The 19,799-nt window shown below is 46.5% G+C and overlaps 1 pseudogene; it reads right to left on the bottom strand.

Annotated features, from left to right (window-relative positions):
* Window positions 1-9,521: 9,521 nt before the first annotated feature.
* On the bottom strand, window positions 9,522-9,995 carry LOC144337086 (peptidyl-prolyl cis-trans isomerase A pseudogene; annotated as a pseudogene).
* Window positions 9,996-19,799: the final 9,804 nt, after the last annotated feature.

Below are 19,799 nucleotides of genomic sequence, written 5' to 3'. Positions count from 1 at the left end.
TGATTTCAAAACTTAATACAAAGCTACAGTCATCAAAACACTATGAGGCCAGGCATGGTGGCTCATGCCTGTAATCCCAACACATTGGGATGCCAAGGCGGGTGGATCACTTGAGGTCAGGAATTCGAGGCCAGCCTGGCCAACATGGTGAAACCCTGTCTGTACTAAACTACAAAAAAAAAAAAGTTGGGCATGGTGGCAGCTAATAGTATTCCTAGCTACTACTTGGGAGGCTGAGGCACGAGAATCACTTGAATGTGGGAGGCAGAGGTTGCAGTGAGCCGAGATCGCACCACTGCACTCCAGCCTGGGGGACAGAGCAAGACTCTGTCTCAGAAAACAAAAAAAACAAAAACACTGTGGTCTCAGATAGTCATATAGTCCAACAGACTAGAATAAAGAGCCCAGAAATAAACCCTCTCGTGTACTGATTTTTGACAAGAATTTCAAGACCATTCAATAAGAAAAGAACAGTCTCTTTAATAAATGGTGCCTTATATAAGAAGTATACAGAAAAAGAAAAAGAAAACAAAACAAATGGTGCCAAGGAAGCTGGATATGCACGTGCAAAAGAATGAAGTTGGACCCTTGCCTTATACTATGAATAAAAATTAACTCAAGATTGATCAAAGACCTGAATGTAAGACCTAAAGTCAAACTCAGCAGAATCCACAGGGGCAAATCATGATCTTAGATTTGGCAGTGGTTTCTCAAATAAGCCACCAAAAGCACAGGAGGCAAAAGAAAACAACTGTAAATTGGACATCATCAAAATTAAAAACTTTTACGCATCAAAGGACACTATCAGCCGGGCGTGGTGGTTCATTCCTGTAATCCCCTCACTTTGTGAGGCTGAGGTGGGCAGATCACTTGAGGTCAGGAGTTCAAGACCAGCCTGGCCAACATGGTGAAACCCCATCTCTACTAAAAATACAAAAAATTAGCCCAGTGTGGTGGTGGTACCTGTAGTACCAGCTACTTGGGAGGCTGAGGCAGGATTATCTCTTGAACCCTGGAGGCAGAGGTTGCAGTGAGCTGGGATCAGGCCACTGCACTCCAGCCTGGGAGACAGAGCAAGACTCCATCTCAAATAAAAAAAAAAAAAAAGACACTATCAAGAGAGTGAAAAGATAACACACAGAACGAGAAGAAACACTTGCAAATCTTGTATTTTATATATAAGGGTTTAATATCAAGCACATATATATTGCACTGTTTTCTTTGTTGTCATTGAGCTGCAGGAGTTTCATGGAAAACCCCAAAATGAGCAAAGAACTTGCATAGCTATTTCTCCAGAGAAGATAAACAAATGGCCAATAGGCACATGAAAAGATGCTCAATATCACTAATTATTAGGGAAATGCAAATCTGAATCACAATGAGAGACCATCTCACAGCTGCTAGCATAGCTATTATTTCTTATTTTTTTATTTTATTTATTTTTTTGAGATGGAGTCTCACTCTGTGGCCCAGGCTGGAGTGCAGTGGCATGATCTCAGCTCACTGCAACCTCCACCTCCTGGGTTCAAGCCATTCTCCTGCCTCAGCCTCCCGAGTAGCTGGGATTACAGGCACATCCCACCACACCCTGCTAATTTTTGTATTTTTAGTTGAGATGGGGTTTCACCATGTTGGCCAGACTGATCTCCAACTCCTGACCTCAAGTGATCTGCCCACCTGAGTCTCCCAAAGTGCTGGGATTACAGGCGTGAGTCACTGCGCCCAGCCTTAAATTTTTTTTTAATTAAAGGAAGATAAGTGTTGGCAAGGATGGAGAGAAATTGAAACTCTCTTTCATTCCTGGTGGGAAGATAAAATGGTGCAGCCATTCTGGAAGACAGTTTGGCAGTTTCTTACAAAGTCAAACATAGACTTACACAACCCAACAATCACACTCCCAGGCATTACCCAACAGAGTTGAAAATTTATGTCAATACAAAAACCTTCATGCAAAAAGCAAGAACATGGTTTCAAAATACGTGGGTTTAGTGACCACGATAACGTGCAAACCAAGAATTGCCTGTTTTGAATGTGTGACTTCCTGTCTTGGAGCCTCACTTTCCCTAAATAAGAGCAAGAGCTTGGGGATTCCTGAGAGGTCTCCTGCTTTGCTGGTGAAGGGACTTGGGAGTCTGCAAACATCCCTAGATGAGTCCTGGGTGTCACCTTGACCTGGCTTCACACTTAGAGTTGCCAGGTTTAGCAAATAAAAATATAGGTCATTCACCTAAATTTGAATTTCAGATGAACAACAAGTAATCCTTTAGTATAAGTATGTCCATGTAATATTTGGAGCATCCTTCTACCAAAAAGAAAATTCATGGTTTATCTGAAATTCAAATTTAATGTATTTTATCTGGCAATCCTATTCCCACTGCCGCCCTTGAGAGCCTCCCCGCTTCCCCTCCACATCCATTCTCCTATGTTGCTTTGAAAATAAAACAAGCATCAGGGACTGACACACTGATTTCAAAGTCCCTGCCACTTAAATGGATCCCTTTCATCTACCAGGAACTGAAGATGGAAACAAGTGGGCGGGGACAAAAGAGAGCTGAGTGAAGGGAGGTGGCGGAAAGGAAAGGGGTGTTTCGTGAAGTCGACCCAGGCTGCTGTCTCCACTGAGGTTCCGAGGCCTCAGGGTTGGCCTCCTGCAGTGCTTCTCAACCTCAGATGCGTGTTGGGAGCTCTGAAAAATAATGCTTGGGCATGACCTGGGTGGTGGGAATTTTTTAAGCTTCTCTAGTAATTCCTCGAAACAGCCTAGGCTGCTGTTTTCTTGCTGCTAACAAACCAGCCAAACTTAGTGGCAAAAATCACGGCTGCCAGCCAGGAAGCCAGGCAGCAGGCAGCTCTCATTCAGAGGCTCATGCAGCTGAGGTCGTCTTGAAAACTTCTGCTTGCACATATCTGGACTTGAGATTAACTGTCACCTGGGATCTCCATAGGGCAGTCAACCAGATCACCCGAATGTGGCCTTTCCTTATAGTCTGGGCTTCTTTGCAGGATGGCTGTTGAGTTCCAAGGGAGCCAGGCAGAAGTGGCATGACCTTTTTTAATCTAGCCTGGGATGTCGCGCAGTATCCCTTCAGCCACATTCTACTCATCAGAAGCAAGTCACTAAGGCCAGCTCACATTCAAAGGGGATGGAATTAGGCCGGGCACCGTGGCTCATGCCTATAATCCCAGCACTTTGGGAGGCCAAGGTGGGCAGATCACTTGAGGTCAGGAGTTTGAGACCAGCCTGACCAACATAACAAAACCCTATCTCTACTAAAAATACAAAAATTAGCCAGGCATGATGGCAGGTGTCTGTAATGCCAGCTACTCGGGAGGCTGAGGCATGAGAATTGGTTCAACCCAGGAGGTGGAGGTTGCAGTGAGCTGAGATCATGCCACAGCACTCCAGCACTCCAGCCTGGGTGACAGAGTGAGACTCTGTCTGGAAAAAAAAAAAAAAAAAACCGGGTGCAGTGGCTTGTGCTTGTAATCCCAGCACTTAGGGAGGCCGAAGCAGGCGGCTCACCTGAGGTCAGGAGTTTGAAACCACCCTGGCCAATATGGTGAAACCCCATCTCTACTAAAACACAAAATTAGCCGGGTATGGTGGCATGTGCCTGTAATCCCAGCTACTCAGGAGGCTGAGGCAGAAGAATCGCTTGAACTTGGGAGGCGGAGGCGGAGGTTGCAATGAGCTGAGATTGCACCACTGTACTCCAGCCTGAGCAAGAGAGCAAGACTTCATCTCAGAAAAAAAAAATAAAAATAAAAAATAAGGGATGAAATTAGACTTCATCTCTTGACAGGACAAATGCCAAGGAATTTGTGATCCTATGTGAAAACCACCACAGCTACCACTGGAAAAAAAGTCTCCAGAATCCATTCTCCTGCCTACACTCCTCCAGCCCAATGCTGCTTACCTGGAAAGTCCAGTGGCCTCTGCAAGGTCTCCCTGCCTCCCATCTCCCACCCCAGGCTGCCCTCCACACTGCAGCTGGAGTCTCGAGCCCAGAGGGTAGAGTCCAGGGCCCCCACAGGCTGGTCTTTGTGTCTCTAATTCATTCGCATCCTCAAGCTCCCAGGCAGAGCCAGACTCAGTACAAGCAGGTGCTCTCCTGGGCCATGCATGTGTCTAGCTCCTGCCAGACAGGCACATCATCCCTTAGTGGGGAGCCACAAAACTCCCCAACTCCCACCCTCCTCCTTCAGGATCTTACCCAGGCCCCTCTCCAGGGAAGCCTTCTCTGAGCACCCCCAAGGTGGCTCAAGCTCAGCTCCCTGGACTTTCCTTTGCAATGTGTACATCATTTCACACATTTTCTTTTAACCTTGTACTGCAGTTTAACACATATGCAGAAAAGTGCACAAATCCTTAGCGAATTTTAACACAGTGAGCAAGCTTGTATAGCCAGCTCTCAGGTCAAGAAATAGAACATTTCTAAGTCTGGGCGAGGTGGCTCATGCCTGCAATCCCAGCACTTTGGAAGACTGATGTGGAAAGATCACTTGAGGCCAGGAGTTCAAGACCAGTCTAGGCAACATAGTGAGATCCCTTCTCTATAAAAATTTGTTTAAAATTAGCCAGGCATGTGGGCACATTCTTGTAGTCCTAGCTACTTGGGAGGCTGGGGCAGGAAGATCACTTGAGTCCAGGAGGTTGAGGCTGCAGTGAGCTATAATTGCACCACTGCACTCCAGCCTGGGCAACAAAATAAGATTCTGTGGAAGGAGGGAAGGAAGGAAGGAAGGAAGGAAGGAAGGAAGGAAGGAAGGAAGGAAGGAAGGAAGGAAGGAAGGAAGGAAGGAAGGAGGGAGGGAGGGAGGGAGGGAGGGAGGGAGGGAGGGAGGGAGGGAGGGAGGGAGGGAAGGAAGGAAGGAAGGAAGGAAGGAAGGAAGGAAGGAAGGAAGGAAGGAAGGAAGGAAAGGAGGGAGGGAGGGAGAAAGAAAGAGAGAACATTTTTACTCAAGTGATGGGTGCACCAAAATCTCAGAAATCACTGCTAAAGAACTTATTCATGTAAGCAAACACCACCTGTTTCCCAAAAGCCTATTGAAATAAAAACAAAGAAAAAGTAAGATGAAGAAAGAAAGAGAGAGAGAGAGAGACAGAGAGAGAGGGAGGGAGGGAGGGAAGGAAGGAAGGAAGGAAGGAAGGAAGGAAGGAAGGAAGGAAGGAAGGAAGGAAGGAATTCCTAGAACCCCAGGAGCCCTCCAAGGTCCTTTTGTTCACCATCCACCATCCCTTCCTCCCCCTAGCCCTGGTAACCACTATTCCAACTTCCAATCCTTTAGGTTAGTGCCACCTGTTTTCAAACTTCATACCAATGGACTCATATGGTATGTGCTCTGGGGTCTGGTTTCTGTGTCCAGTCTCATGTTAGTTCTTGCTGCATTTTAATCAGAACTAGCTACATAATTTGTGTGACCCAGTGCAAAATGAAAGTGTAGACTGTCCCCCCGCAATCCCACCCCCAACACCGTTAAAAAGTTATTAAGAATTTCAAGATGGCAGCTGCAGAGCCTAAGTCAGTCATGTGATTCTTCTGAGTGCAGGGCCCTGTGTAAGTCACACATGCCCATGAAGCCATCCTGTTTCCAGTTGCCTATTTGCTCGAGTGTCTCTTCCTTGAGGGCAAGAGCTGTGCTCTGGGCAAGTCACCATCTCTGTGGAGCTTCTTTAGCCTTCGTTCATTAAAACCTCACAGAGGCCTGAGGCCTAGAAGGAGGGTGATCATTATAAGCATCACACCCGTTTAATTGATGCAATGTCGAGACTGAAAATGCCGCGGGACTCAGCCAAGGTCCCACAGTGAGTGAGTGCAGGGATGGACCTCAATACAAGCCTTCTGGCTCTAGGCAGCCTCCACCTGCCTCCAGCTCTGCCCTAGAATCTACTGCATGCCAAGTACTGGACCCAGGGTAAAGGAAAAAAAAGAGTTCCTGCCCAGAAGGAACTTTCAATTCAACTGGAAAACAAAAACAGGACTTATACACATGAAAACATTATTAACCGAAACATTTTGTCCTTCATGTGTGGGCCTTGTAGTTGTAAGAACTGGAGACTGTCTCTGCCTAACCAAGCAAGAAGGATCAACTAGGGAGGGTGCAGCCAGGCATGGTGACTCACGCCTGCAATCCCAGCACTTTGAGAGGCCAAGGCAGGGGGATCACCTAAGGTCAGTAGTTCCAGACCGGCCTGGCCAACATGGTGAAACCCCGTCTCTACTGAAAATACAAAAATTAGCAGGGCGTGGTAGTGCATGCCTGTGATCCCAGCTACTTGGGAGGCTGAGGCAGGAGAACCACCTGAACCCAGGAGGCAGAGGTTGCAGTGAGCTGAGATCACACTGTTGTACTCCAACTTGGGCTACAAAGTGAGACTTCATCTAAAAAAAATTTTTTTTAATTTTTTTTTTAAAAGAGGGGGTGCAGAGAGCCTACACAGGAAGCTGAGGGCAGGCAGAGCTCCTGGGAGCCCTGGGAGCCGAGCAGTGGAGTCCCACCCCAGCTCTCACAGGGACACGGTCTGGTTAGCGTGATGCTGTTGTATCTGTGTACCACACATTCCGGCCATCCCATCAGTCCTGGCATCACTTGCTCACAGGACAGCCTCTGATTGGCTGAGCTCTGGCCTGGGGCTCAACCTCTGGCTCTCCTAGAGCTGGGAGACAGACGGAGAGCCTGGCCCCTCTGTTATCACAGTGGGAGGGAGGGCATTCCTCAGAAAGAAATCAAGGGGTCATGAGGACCAGGGATGAAAGTATGGTGGTTAAAAAATGACAGAAATTCCCTTTAATGCATGTATTTGTTTAGATCACCAGTACACCAAGCAACAGTGGGGGACTCCTGTCCTTGAAACTGACTTTGCCTGTGCTTGTGGAGGAGGCAGGCAAAACCATTGGAAAAGGCGAGTCCGCAAGCACCCATGTGTTTGTGAAAGTGTGGTGTGATGGTTACTTTTAGGTGTCAACTTGACTGGGTTAAGGGATACCCAGATAGCAGGTGCAGCATTATTTCTGGGTACATCTAGTAGGGTGTTTTCAGAGAGATTGGTACTCGAATCAGTAGACCGAGTAAAACACATCTGCCCTCACCAATGTAGGTGGGCGACATTCAATCCACCAAGGGCCCAAATAGAACAAAAAGACAGAGGAAAAGCAAATTCACTCACTTCTGGACCTGGGACATCCACCTTCTCCTGCCCTGGGACATCGAAGCTCCTGGTTCTCAGAACTTCAAGCTCAAACTGAATGACACCATCAACTTCCCTGGTTCTTCAACTTGCAGACGACATACTGTGGGACTTCTTAGGCTCCCAATCACTCAGGCCAATCTCCATCATAAATCCCCTCTTCTACATCTATAGTTGTGTCTATAGCGCCATCCTGTTTGTTCTGTTTCTCTGGACGACCCTGACTAATCCATGTGGTTAAAGTAAAAACCCCCAAGCCCCACACTAACAGCGGAGAAGCTATAACACAGTCAAGCTTCGACTCACCAATGCACATGCCAGAGCCCTCATAGAAACGTGGCTTCCTTGAAGGGAAGACCATGTTATCATCAGGGCAGTGACCTCCAAGGAGCCTGGAAAAGAGTGAGAAGGTCCACTGGCAAGAATGTGGAAAGAATTCCCATCTGTGACACAGGAGAGAGAGGCCCAGAATCTGGCGGACATGAAGATTCCAATTCTGTCTTGTGGGCCGGGACGCATCCCCAGGCCTCACCCAGCACCCTGGGGCTGGAATACACCTCTAAATTGTATCCTACCTCCAGTCCCAGCTAGGTAGGACTGTCTTCTGGGAAGTAGATTGTGGGAGCCATGTCATTTGTGGGTGACAGTTGCCTATTGCTCCCTGGATTGGGCAAAAGGGGCTCCATTTGCCCTCACTACCTCCTCTTCCCAGTGCTAGGCAGAGCAATATCAGTGGCGACGCCATGGGGCATAGTTATGAAAGTGGGAAAATGCTTGATCCCACTTGTGCAAGAATTTTCTGCTCTGTAACAAATACACAGCCACAGCTAACCGACACATGGACACTCCAAAGCTCAATGGCTGAAAAAAACAATGATGTCTTATTTTTCATGAGTTTGTGGGAGGGCTGGAGTGCTGCTGGAAGTTGAAGGCTTGGCTGAGGCAGCTCTGCTCCACATACTTCACCCTTATCCTAGGACGTGCTGATTTTGTCCCCTTAGAGATGGCAGAAATGCACAAGATGGCATGGAGACACTCAGGGCCTCTGGAACTGGTGCACTGTCACTTCAGCCTGGTTCGATTGGTCAACACAGGTCTCATGACCAGCCCAGAGTCACATTGAGAGGGCACACTGCAAAGTGAAGTGGCAAAGGGTGTAGATACAGAAAGAGGTGACGAAGTGAGGCCAGTGCTCAAGGGTGAATGGAGCTGGGGGACAGAAACTAGGAAGCCAGTTTGATCCACGCCAGGTTGCAAAGGCAAGTTCAGGCCATGCACAGAGGAATTGAGAGAAGAGTCAAGCCTGGGGGAAATCCCAGGGAGAGAACAGAGACAAGGGAGGCACAAGGCCATGGTGCTGGTGGCTGAAAGTGGCCTGGAGCAAGCTGGCGGTAAGCATGAATCTCATCAGCTTCTCCTTGTGCCAGAAAGGGCTTGTGCCAGGGTGCCCAGGCCCATAAAGCACCACATCAGGGCAGACCTGTTCCAAAGATCCAGAGCAATTTTAGATGTATCTGTGTTTATTTTTGTTGTTGTTGATTTTTTTCATTTTTGTTGTTGAGACAAGGTCTCACTATGTTGCCCAGGCTGGGCCTGAACTTCCAGGCTCAAGCACTCCTCTCTCCTGGGCGTCAGCTGGGACTACAAGCATATGCCACAGCTTCTATCTGTTTTTATTAAAGCCATATTTCCTGAATTTTAGCCATTCGCATTCAAATTTTAGTGATTTTTTTTGCCATATCCGCTTGCTGCCTATACTAATATTTACTTGATATTTTTATTTAAATCAACTCATATTTTTTGTTGTCATTATTTAGTTTTTATTTAATAATCATAAACTTGACTCTGCAATCCAGCTAGGCATGGAAGGGAAGAAGGAAATCTTGGAGCTCAAAGGGAACTGCAGTGAGAACACAAAGATTCTAGGACTCTGTGAGCAAATGGGGTGGTGGAGGAGTGCTCTCCTGAGCTACAGAAGGAATGGTCTCAAGGTTAAGATAAAACATAAGTCGACTGGGCACAGTGGCACAAGCCTGTAATCCCAGCACTTTGGGAAGCCAAGGTGGGAGGATCACCTGAGGTCAGTAGTTCAAGACCAGCCTGTCCAACATGGTGAAACTCTGTCTCTACTAAAAATACAAAAATTAGCCAGGCGTGGTGGTGCTCACCTGTAATCCCAGTTACTCAGGAGGCTGAGGCAGGAGAATCACTTGAACCTGGGAGGCGGAGGTTGCAGTGAGCCGAGACTGTGACATTGCACTCCAGCCTGGAAGGCAAGAGTGAAACCTTCTCAAAACCGAAACAACACAAACACAAGTCAAGCTTATTAGAGTCATTCACAGTCAGCAGTGGTGATCTTCTTGCTGGTCTTGCCATTCCTGGACCCCAAACCCTCCATGGCCTCCACAATATTCATGCCTTCTTTCACCTTGCCAAAGACCACATGCTCGCCATCCAACCACTCACTCTTGGCAGTGCAGATGAAAAACTGGGAACCGTTTGTGTTGGGTCCAGCATTTGCCTTGGACAAGATGCCAGGACCTGTCTGCTTCAAGATGAAGTTCTCATCATCAAATTTCTCCCCATAGATGGACTTGCCACCAGTGCCATTGTGGTATGTGAAGTCACCACCCCGACACATAAACCCTGGAATAATTCTGTGAAAGCAGGAACCCTTATAACCAAATCCTTTCTCTCCAATGCTCAGAGCATTAACACTTTCTGCTGTCTTTGGAAACTTGTCTACAAACAGCTGGATGGAGATGCGGCCCAGGGGCTCATCGAAGAACTTGGTGGGGTTAACCATGGCTGATAGTATGGGGCCCCTGGAGGCAATGGTGGTGTATGCAAAACTCAACTTATATTTTTAATGTAAAGATTTAACTTAATATTCATGAAATCATTGACTTCTGTGCTTGTTTATATATACATACACACACACACACACACACACACATATATATATATATATATATATTTTTTTTTTTTTTTTGAGACAGAGTCTCATTCTATCACCCAGGCTGGAGTGCAGTGGCACAATCTTGGCTCACTGCAACCTCCACCTCCCAGGTTCAAGCAATTCTTACGCTTCAGCATCCTGAGTAGCTGGGATTACAGGCATGCGCCACCACATCTGGCTAATTTTTGTACTTTTAGTAGAGTCAGGATTTCACCATGTTGACCAGGCTGGTCTCCAACTCCTGACCTCAAGTGACCCACCTGCCTCGGCCTCCCAAAGTGCTGGGATTACAGGTGTGAGCCACCACACCCAGCCTCAACTCATATGTATATATGTAGGTGCAATCTCAGCTCACTGCAACCTCTGCCTCCCAGGTTCAAGCGATTCTCCCACCTCAGCCTCCCTGAGTAGCTGGGATTACAGCTGAGTAGCTGAGATTAGCCACCATCATGCCTGGCTAATTTTTGTATTTTTATAGAGACAGGGTATCACCATGTTGGCCAGGTAAGTCTTGAACTCCTGACCTCAGGTCATCCGCCTGCCTCAGCCCCCCAAAGTGATGGGATTATAGGTGTGAGCCACCGCGCCTGGCCCCAATTCATATTTTTAGTGTAAAGATTTAATAATATTCATGAAATCATTGACTTCTCTGCTAGCTGTATCTTTCCTAATGTCACAGTAAAACAACCTATAACCTCCAGGACAAAATAATTTATTTATATATATATATATATATATATATATAGATGGAGTTTCACTTTGTCGCCCAGGCTGGAGTGCAATGGTGCATTCTCGGCTCACTGCAACCTCCACCCCGCCAGGTTCAAGTGATTCTCCCACCTCAATCTCCCGAGTAGCTGGGATTATAGGTGCCCACCACCACGCCTGGCTAATTTTTGCATTTTTAGTAGAGACAGGGTTTCACCATGTTGCCCAGGCTGATCTGGAACTCCTGACCTCAGGTGATCTGCCTGCCTCAGCCTCCCAACGTGCTAGGATTACAGGTGTGAGCCATCATGCCTGGCCAATTATTCATATTGTTATAGAAAGAAAACAAGTCATAGGATATCTAGAGTGTGAATTCATTTATACAAAAATTGAAAACAGCTACCACTACATATTTGAGGTAAAGTTTAAAAGGGTCAGTCGGGGCCGGGTGCAGGGGCTCACGCCTGTAATCCCAGCACTTTGGGAGGCCGAGGTGGGTGGATCACAAGGTCAGGCGATTGAGACCGTCCTGGCTAACACGGTGAAATCCCGTCTCTACTAAATATACAAAAAATTAGCCGGGCATGGTGGCGGGTGCCTGTAGTCCCAGCTACTCAGGAGGCTGAAGCAGGGGAATGGTGTGAACCCAGGGGGCGGAGCTTGCAGTGAGCAGAGATAGCACCACTGCACTCCAACCTGGGCGACAGAGTGAGACTGTCTCAAAAAAAAAAAAAAAGGATCAGCCGGGTGAGGTCTGGAGTTCGAGACCAGCCTGGCCAACATGGTGAAACCCTGTGTGCACTAAAAATACAAAAATTAGCTGGGTGTGGTGGCGGATGCCAGCTACTCGGGAGGTTGAGGCAGGAGAACCGCCTGAACCCAGGCTACAGTGAGTGGAGATTGTGCCACTGCACTCCAGCCTGCCACAGAGTTAAGACTCTGTCTCAATAAAAAGGTAAAAAGAAAAGTTGACTCCCAAGGAAACAGGCATCCAGCTCAAATCTGTCTCCCTGCTGGCTTTAAGGCAGTCATTTTATTAGACAAGATTTGGGGTTGGATTAACAGGTGATTAGTGGAAGGAAGGGGGAGATGGGCAGAGTCCTTGAGGATTCACGGTTATCTTCTCATGCTAACTCATGGGTCACATGTGCAAATTCAGAGGGAGCTATCTGAAACATGATGGAAATTTAGGCTGTGACATCAGCAAGCTGGTTCTGCACAGACTCTAGTTGGCCACACTGGTTCCAACTGATTTCAGCCAGTTTTGTTATCTTATAAATGAAAGGATTTTCAGCATTTCAGCAAGTTGTTTCTTTTCTTATCTGCTATCCTGCAAACTCAAGAACTTCTGTTACTTACTGTTTTTTGTTGTTGTTGTCTGTTTTTGTGAGACAGGGTCTCCCTCCATCGCCTAGGCTGGAGTGCAGCGGTGTACAACCATGGCTTACTGCAGCCTCGAACTCCTGGACTCAAGCAATCCTTTTGCCCCAACCTCCTGAGTAGCTGGTACGACAGGCACGCACTACCATGCCCAGCTAATTTTTATTTTATGTAGAGACTGGTTCTCACTGTGTTGTCCAGGCTGGTCTTAAACTCCTGGGTTCAAGCAGTCCTCCTGCCTCAGCTTCCCAAAGTGCTGGGATTACAGACATGAGCCACTGTGCCCAGAGTTATTGATTTCTTTAACTCTTTGAGGCACAATTTCAGAAAGAAGGAAAGAAAGAAGAAAATATTATGGTTGCAACAGCAGTTACTAAGCACAAAACAAAACAAAATTAGGACGAAGACTGCCTGCCTGTCTAACATACCAAAATCCATTTCTCCTGGTGTGCTTTGCAAGGCTCGGTCTTGAACGGCAAGACCTACCTGTGCACACTCATCTGGGCCCTTCTGTAGCGAATGTAGACAGCAGGTGCAGAGCAGCTCTCAAGGAATGGCTGTGTGTCCTGCCCAGAGGCCTCCTGTGTGGGGCAGGGAGGACAGCAGGAACCAGACATATACAGAGCTACCCTGAAACAGCAGGAACAGGCAATTGCAGGCGCAGCATTGAGTCATCAGTCTTACTTTGGGAGGCCGAGGTGGATGGATCACTTGAGGTCAGAAGTGTGAGACCAACCTGGACAACATGGTGAAATCCCATCTCTACTAAAAATACAAAAATTAACCAACAGAAATTTGAGAGTTCCCACAACCCCTCTCAGTGTCACCAGTGGACAGTGTCCAGGTTCTTGGCATCTTGAACAAAGAATTGGACAAAACACACAAAGCAAGGAAGCAATTAAGGGATTTATTGAAAATGAAAGTACACTCCACAGTGCAGGAGCGGGCTCGAGCATATGGGCTCAAGGGCCCTGATACAGAATCTTCTTAGGTACAAATACTCCCTACAGGTTTCCCATTGGCCACTTAGTGGTCAACTGGTGTAAACGAAGTGGTGGGCCGCAATCCATCTGATTGGTTGCGGAAAGCAACCAATGGGAAGTTGAGGGAATCCCGTCAGGAGTCAATCTGGGTTTTGTTATCGCCATGGTTTCCATCAGTGTTACACTAGGTTCAGATTCCTCTAGAATTACCTTGTGCTTCGGATGGGGGTTGAATTGCTTCAGTGTCTTTCTTCCTCCCTCCCTCCAGCCCTTCTTTCCTTCCTCCTGTTATGTATAAAGTTTCAGTGCCGCAAAACAAATAGCACTCCAATATAAAATTTTCTTTTAATTCTCAGCAAGGCAAGGTACTTCAATAGAAGTGTGCACCCTTACAGTTGGAGCAATGGTGAGCACACACTCGGACAAGGGAGGGGAAGAGGTTCTTATCCCTGGCGCATATGGCCCCTGCTGCTGTGTTGTTCCCGTATTGGTAGAGTTAGACCACGCAGGCTAAACTAATTCTGATTGGCTAATAACGGGGTGAGTGGTTTGGTGGGAAAAATGATTATGACAGAGCAGGTAATTGGAATGAGTCAGGGTGGAGCAGGTGATTGAAATGAGTCAGGGTGGAGCACATAATCGAAAAAGTTGCTTTATGAGGAAGTTAAGTTTAAAAGTAGAAGGTAAAGAATTGAACACATTGACATATTGATTCTTTGAAAAGAAATGTAAAGCTCATATCTAACACCTCCTTCCTTCTTTCTTCTTCTTTCTTTCCTTCCTTCCTTCCTTCTTTTTTTCTTTCTTTCTTCGTTCTTTCTTTGAGACAAGGTCTTGCTCTGTCACCCAGGCTGGAGTGCAGTGGTTGCAAACACAACTCGCTGCAGCCTTCAACTCCTGGGTTCAAGCGATTGATCCTCCCACTGTAGCCTCTCAAGTAGCTGAGACTACAGCTGTGCATCACCACACCTGGCTAATTTTTAAATTTTTTTGTCAAGACTGGGCCTTACCATGTTGCTGATCTTGAACTCCTGGCCTCAAGCAATCCTCCTGCCTCGGCCTCCCAAAGCCCTGGGATTACCTCCCAAGGGTTTTTCTTAATATTTCTTCCTCATCCTCAGTTACTGGCCTTCTCTGTGCACTCACACCTCAAGGGGCTGTCCCCACACTCTTGCCCCTCCTAATGGGAAAACTGCAGTTACTTGTTACTTCATGCTTCCTGTGTCCTTGGGTCTCAGAGGTGGGACTTTCTCAGTAATCCCTCCCCACTTCCCTACGGCAGCTTACAGTTTTTGTTTTCTAGGGGAGTAGAGATGAAGGGTCTGGGCCAGGTGCAGTGGCTCATGCCTGGAATCCTAGCCTTTTGGGAGGCCAAGGCAGATGGATCACCTGAGGGCAGGAGTTTGAGACCAGCCTGGGCAACACGGTGAAACCCTGTCTCTACTAAAAATACAAATATTAGCCAGATGTGGTGGAATGTGCCTGTAATCCCAGCAACTCAGGAGGCTGAAGCAGAAGAATCGCTCGAACCCGGGAGGTGGACATTGCAGTGAGCCAGGATTGCGCCACTGCTTTCCACCCTGGGTGTCAAAGCAAGACTCCGACTCAAAAAAGAAATGAAGGAATGCTCATTATCACTGGCCATCAGAGAAAGGCAAATCAAAACCACAATAAGATACCATCTCACACCAGTTAGAATGGCAATCATTAAAAAGTCAGGAAACAGCAGGTGCTGGAGAGGATGTGGAGAAATAGGAACACTTTTACACTGTTGGTGGGACTGTAAACTAGTTCAACCACTGTGGAAGATATTTGTGGCGATTCCTCAAGGATCTAGAACTAGAAATACCGTTTGACCCAGCCATCCCATTACTAGGTATATACCCAAAGGATTATAAATCATGCTGCTATAAAGACATACGCACACATATGTTTTTTGTGGCACTGTCCACTATAGCAAAGATTTGGAACCAACCCAAATGTGCATCGATGATAGACTGGAATAAGAAAATGTGGCACATATACACCATGGAATACTATGCAGCCATAAAAAAGGATGAGTTCATGTCCTTTGTAGGAACATGGATGAAGATGGAAACCATCATTCTGAGCAAACTATTGCAAGGACAGAAAACCAAACACCGCATGTTCTCACTTATAGGTGGGAGTTGAACAATGAGATCACTTGGACACAGGAAGGGGAACATCACACACTGGGGCCTGTCATGGGGTGGGGGTAGCAGGGAGGGATAGCATTAGGAGATATACCTAATGTAAATGACTAGCTAACGGGTGCAGCCCACCAACATGGCGCATGTATACACATGTAACAAACCTGCATGTTGTGCACATGTACCCTAGAACTTAAAGTATAATAATAACTTAAAAAAAGAAAGAAATGAAGGGTCTGGATGGTGTTTATGCCTTTCCCACAAATGTGGCCAATCCTATTGAGAAATATGAATAAAATTCTAAGCCCCCCCGCCACCACCCCCACCCAACTGGCTGAATGGACCACCTCCTGGCCAAGGGGAGTCACCTTGAAAACAGAATGCTTGGCCATGATGGGATGGGGGGTCCGGTGCACCTCATTGTTTTTTTTTTTTTTTTTTGAGACGGAGTCTCGCTCTGTCCCCCAGGCTGGAGTGCAGTGGCTGGATCTCAGCTCACTGCAAGCTCCACCTCCCGGGTTCACGCCATTCTCCTGCCTCAGCCTCCCGAGTAGCTGGGACTACAAGCGCCCACCACCGCTCCCGGCTAATTTTTGTATATTTTTAGTAGAGGCGGGGTTTCACGTGTTAGCCAGGATGGTCTCGATCTCCTGACCTCGTGATCCACCCACCTTGGCCTCCCAAAGTGCTGGGATTACAGGCTTGAGCCACCGCGCCCGGGCTCACCTCATTGTTATGCTCCCTCCCTCACTAACTACAATTAGGCTTTCTTCCCTAAGGGCTAACCAGAAACCAGCCCTTTCAAAAGACTCCACATTGATATCACCTATAACCACCTGAGGCTGCCCCTTCTTTTTTGCCCGATAAGAGAATGCTCAATAAAGTTTTTTGCATCTTCATGTCACCTTTTGATATCAGAGGGCTGAAAGCTCCACCCTTGAATCAGGCTGATACTGCCGTGTTTTTGTACATGGGACCCATGAAGGGCATGAAGCTTATTTGCACATGTGTTTCTCCTTTCATAAATATTCATGACTCCTCTATCTTATTAAATATGTATGTTCAGCCATCCCGCTGAGCATAAATTCCTCTTCCCTTTGCCCCTCCCTTGAAGTGACTGTTCTGGCTTCTGACCAGAGGCTATGCTTCCCAGCCTGTCAGAATGGCCACCCTGCAGGCTGCAACCCTTTGTGAGAAATAAAGCTCTCCTTTGCAAATTTATGAGCCTCACTGTTCTTCAGTTGTCACTATCTTCTGGCACTGTACCAATGAGGCAGGTGGTCTCTGGTGTCCTGCTCTGCTCCTGGTCTTTCTCCTAAACTGGAGGTCTATGAAAACTCTCCTTGAGTCTACAGTGCCTAGGGCTCTATATGCCTACCCTAGTTTGCACTCAGGCTCCAGCAAATTTGCTAAAAATTTTAGCTGAATAATGTTTTCTCTCATGTATGGCACTAGGAACCCCTTCCTCTTATACTGCACACAGGTGAGCTGGAGCTCATGTCCCATCTATCACTGGGGAGACACCTGTTTTTCCTTAGATTTCAGGCTACACAGTTGCTCTGCCCCTTCAGCTTTCCAGTAGGTTCAAGAGAAAGTTTGCTTTTGTAGTTTTCCTGCTTTTGCTAGGGTGGGAGAAATGCTGTTTCTCCCTTTCTATGTCCTAGGTGGGAGAAGGATTACTTGGTAATACCCATCTTGCACTTGGAATGGTTTTGTAACATCACGCATTGGTCATTTGGAAAATGTTGGTTCGCTAAGCTATGCAAAGCTTCCAAATGTCAGTTTTATTACACAATATCAAAATTCACATTTTAAAAATATCACTAGTGATCTCATCTAAAACATATTTGAGTATTGAGAAGCTGGCCAGGCGCAGTGGCTCATGCCTGTAATCCCAGCACTTTGAGAGGACGAGGCGGGTGGATCACTTGAGGTCAGGAGTTTGAGACCAGCCTGGCCAACATGGTGAAACCCCATCCCTACTAAAAATACAAAACTTAGCTGGACATGGTGGCAGGCACCTGTAATCCCAGCTACCTGGGAGGCTGAGCCAAAAGAATCGCTTGAACCAGGAAGGCAGAGGTTGCAGTGAGCCGAGACCGTGTATTGCACTCCAGCCTGGGTGATAAGAGTGAAACTCCATCTCAAAAAAAAAGAGAAAGACATTGAGAATCTGTCAAGCTCTTGGTGGCAGATAACAAGTTTTCCCAAAATCCTAATGCTCAACTTGAAAGCTTGAATTTTATCATTGGCAAAACATACTGCCAGTTGTTTCCCTTGAAGTGACAGGCTCATTTTGTTCATTTTTGAGAAAATGTCTGCCAAATACCAGAGTCTGAATATCCGTAGTTTGATGTGTCAGACCTTTCTTCCGAGTAAAACAGTGTTCCATGGTAAAAAGCAGCTAGTTCAGCTCGCAACTCAAACAACTGCACCAGTGTCTCACCTTGAAAAGCCATTGTACCCAGTGTGTGGTGGAATCGTGTTCTGTGTTCACTCTGTCACAATCTTCAGAAGTGGACTCGAGAATTGCAATTTAATAACACTAATTCTTACGGCTTCTTTAGGAACATTCTTAAGTGAAAGTGGATTGTTTTAAACTGTGAGTAGACTCACACCTGTAATCCTAGCATTTAGGGACGCTGAGGTGGGTGGATCGCCTGAGGTTGGGAGTTTCAGACCAGCCTGGGCAATGTGTTGAAACGCTGTCTCTAATAAAAATACAAATATTAGCCAGGCATGGTGACGCATGCCTGCAGTCCTAGCTACTAGGGAAGCTGAGGCAGGAGATTCACTTGAACCCGGGAGGCGGGGGTTGCAGTGATTGCGCCACTGTACTCCAGCCTGGGCCACAGAGCAAGACTCTGTCTTAAATAAATAAATAACATAAAATAAAATAAATTAGCCAGTTGTGGTGGCACACACCTGTATTCCCAGCTACTCGGGAGGCTGAGGTGGGAGGATTGCTTGAGCCTGAGAAGTTGGGGCTGTGATGAGCCATAATGGTGCTGCTGCACTCCAGCCTGGGTGACAGAGGGAGATTCTATCTCAAAACATAAAAATTAATACAAAGTAAAAATAAATAAATAAACTGTGAGTGGTGAAGAATGCAATGAGTACTAGTACAGTCAGTGCCACTGACAAATTAATGTCAAGTACAAGCAGTATTACTCGCTATTGCTTTTATACCATCAGTGCAAATACCTAAATAAAAAGTAAATGACATCTTAGTATTATCATAAATAAATATAAATTGTAAAATGGTTTTTACCTTGTAGACCTCTTGAAAGAATCTCTGGGATCCCAGAGGTCTACAGATTAAACTTTTTTTTCTTTTTTTGAGACAGAGTCTCACTCTGTTGCCCAGGCTGAAGCACGATCTCAGCTCACTGCAACCTCCACCTCCCAGATTCAAGCAATTCTCGTGCCTCAGCCTCCCAAGTAGCTGGGACTACAGGCATGTGCCACCATGCTCAGCTAATTTTTGTGTTTTTAGTAGAGACCAGGTTTCACCTTGTTGGCCAGGCTGGTCTCGAACTCAAGTGATCCACCCACCTCTGCCTCCCAAAGTGCTGGGATTATAGGTGTAAGCCACCATGCTGGGCCCCAGATTAAACCTTGAGAACTTCAATAGAGCTTGGCAGAGTGCCTGGCATAGAGTAGCAATCCAATAAATAATTAGTTCAATAAATTAATGAACTAATAATTTTTGTTTATTTTATTTTTCAAAATAAAGATAGAAGGCTGGACGTGAAGGTTCACACCTGTAATCCCAGTGTTTTGGGAGGTCGAGGTGGGAGGATCACTTCAGCCCAGGAGTTCAAGATCAGCCTGGGCAACATAGCAAGACCCCATCTCTCTCCAAAAAAATTAAAAATTAGCCTGGAATGGTGATGCATGCCTGTAGTCAAGACTACTTGGAAGGCTGAGGCAGGAGGATCACTTAAGCCCAGGAGTTGGAGGTTACAGTGGAGCTATGATCCCATCACTGCACTCCAGCCCTGACAAAGAGTGAGACTCTGTTTTAAAAAATAAATAATTAATTTAAAATAGAACTCCTTCTGTCTTTTTATAGGAAAGGAGGCTATTTCTCTAAGGAACAAGACAATTTTGATCCAATATCTATTCCGAGTGGAATGCAGGTCAGTTGGTGTCCTGGATGAACTGATATTTCAGGGGACCTTTCCCCAGACCCTTCAGACCCTTCCTTCCTTCCTTCCTTCCTTCCTTCCTTCCTTCCTTCCTTCCTTCCTTCCTTCCTTCCCTCCCTTCCTCCCTCCCTCCGTTCGTTTGTTCTTTCTTTCTTTCTTTCTTTCTTTCTTTCTTTCTTTCTTTCTTTCTTTCTTTCTCTTTCATTATTTCTTTTTTCTTCCTTCTTTCTTTCTTTCTCTCTCTCTCTCTCTCTCTCT

The sequence above is a fragment of the Macaca mulatta genome, chromosome 19 (genome assembly GCF_049350105.2).
Source record: "Macaca mulatta isolate MMU2019108-1 chromosome 19, T2T-MMU8v2.0, whole genome shotgun sequence".
Lineage (NCBI taxonomy): Eukaryota > Metazoa > Chordata > Mammalia > Primates > Cercopithecidae > Macaca > Macaca mulatta.
Note: the sequence above shows the minus strand (reverse complement) of the source record. Positions and strands in the feature narration are given on the sequence as shown.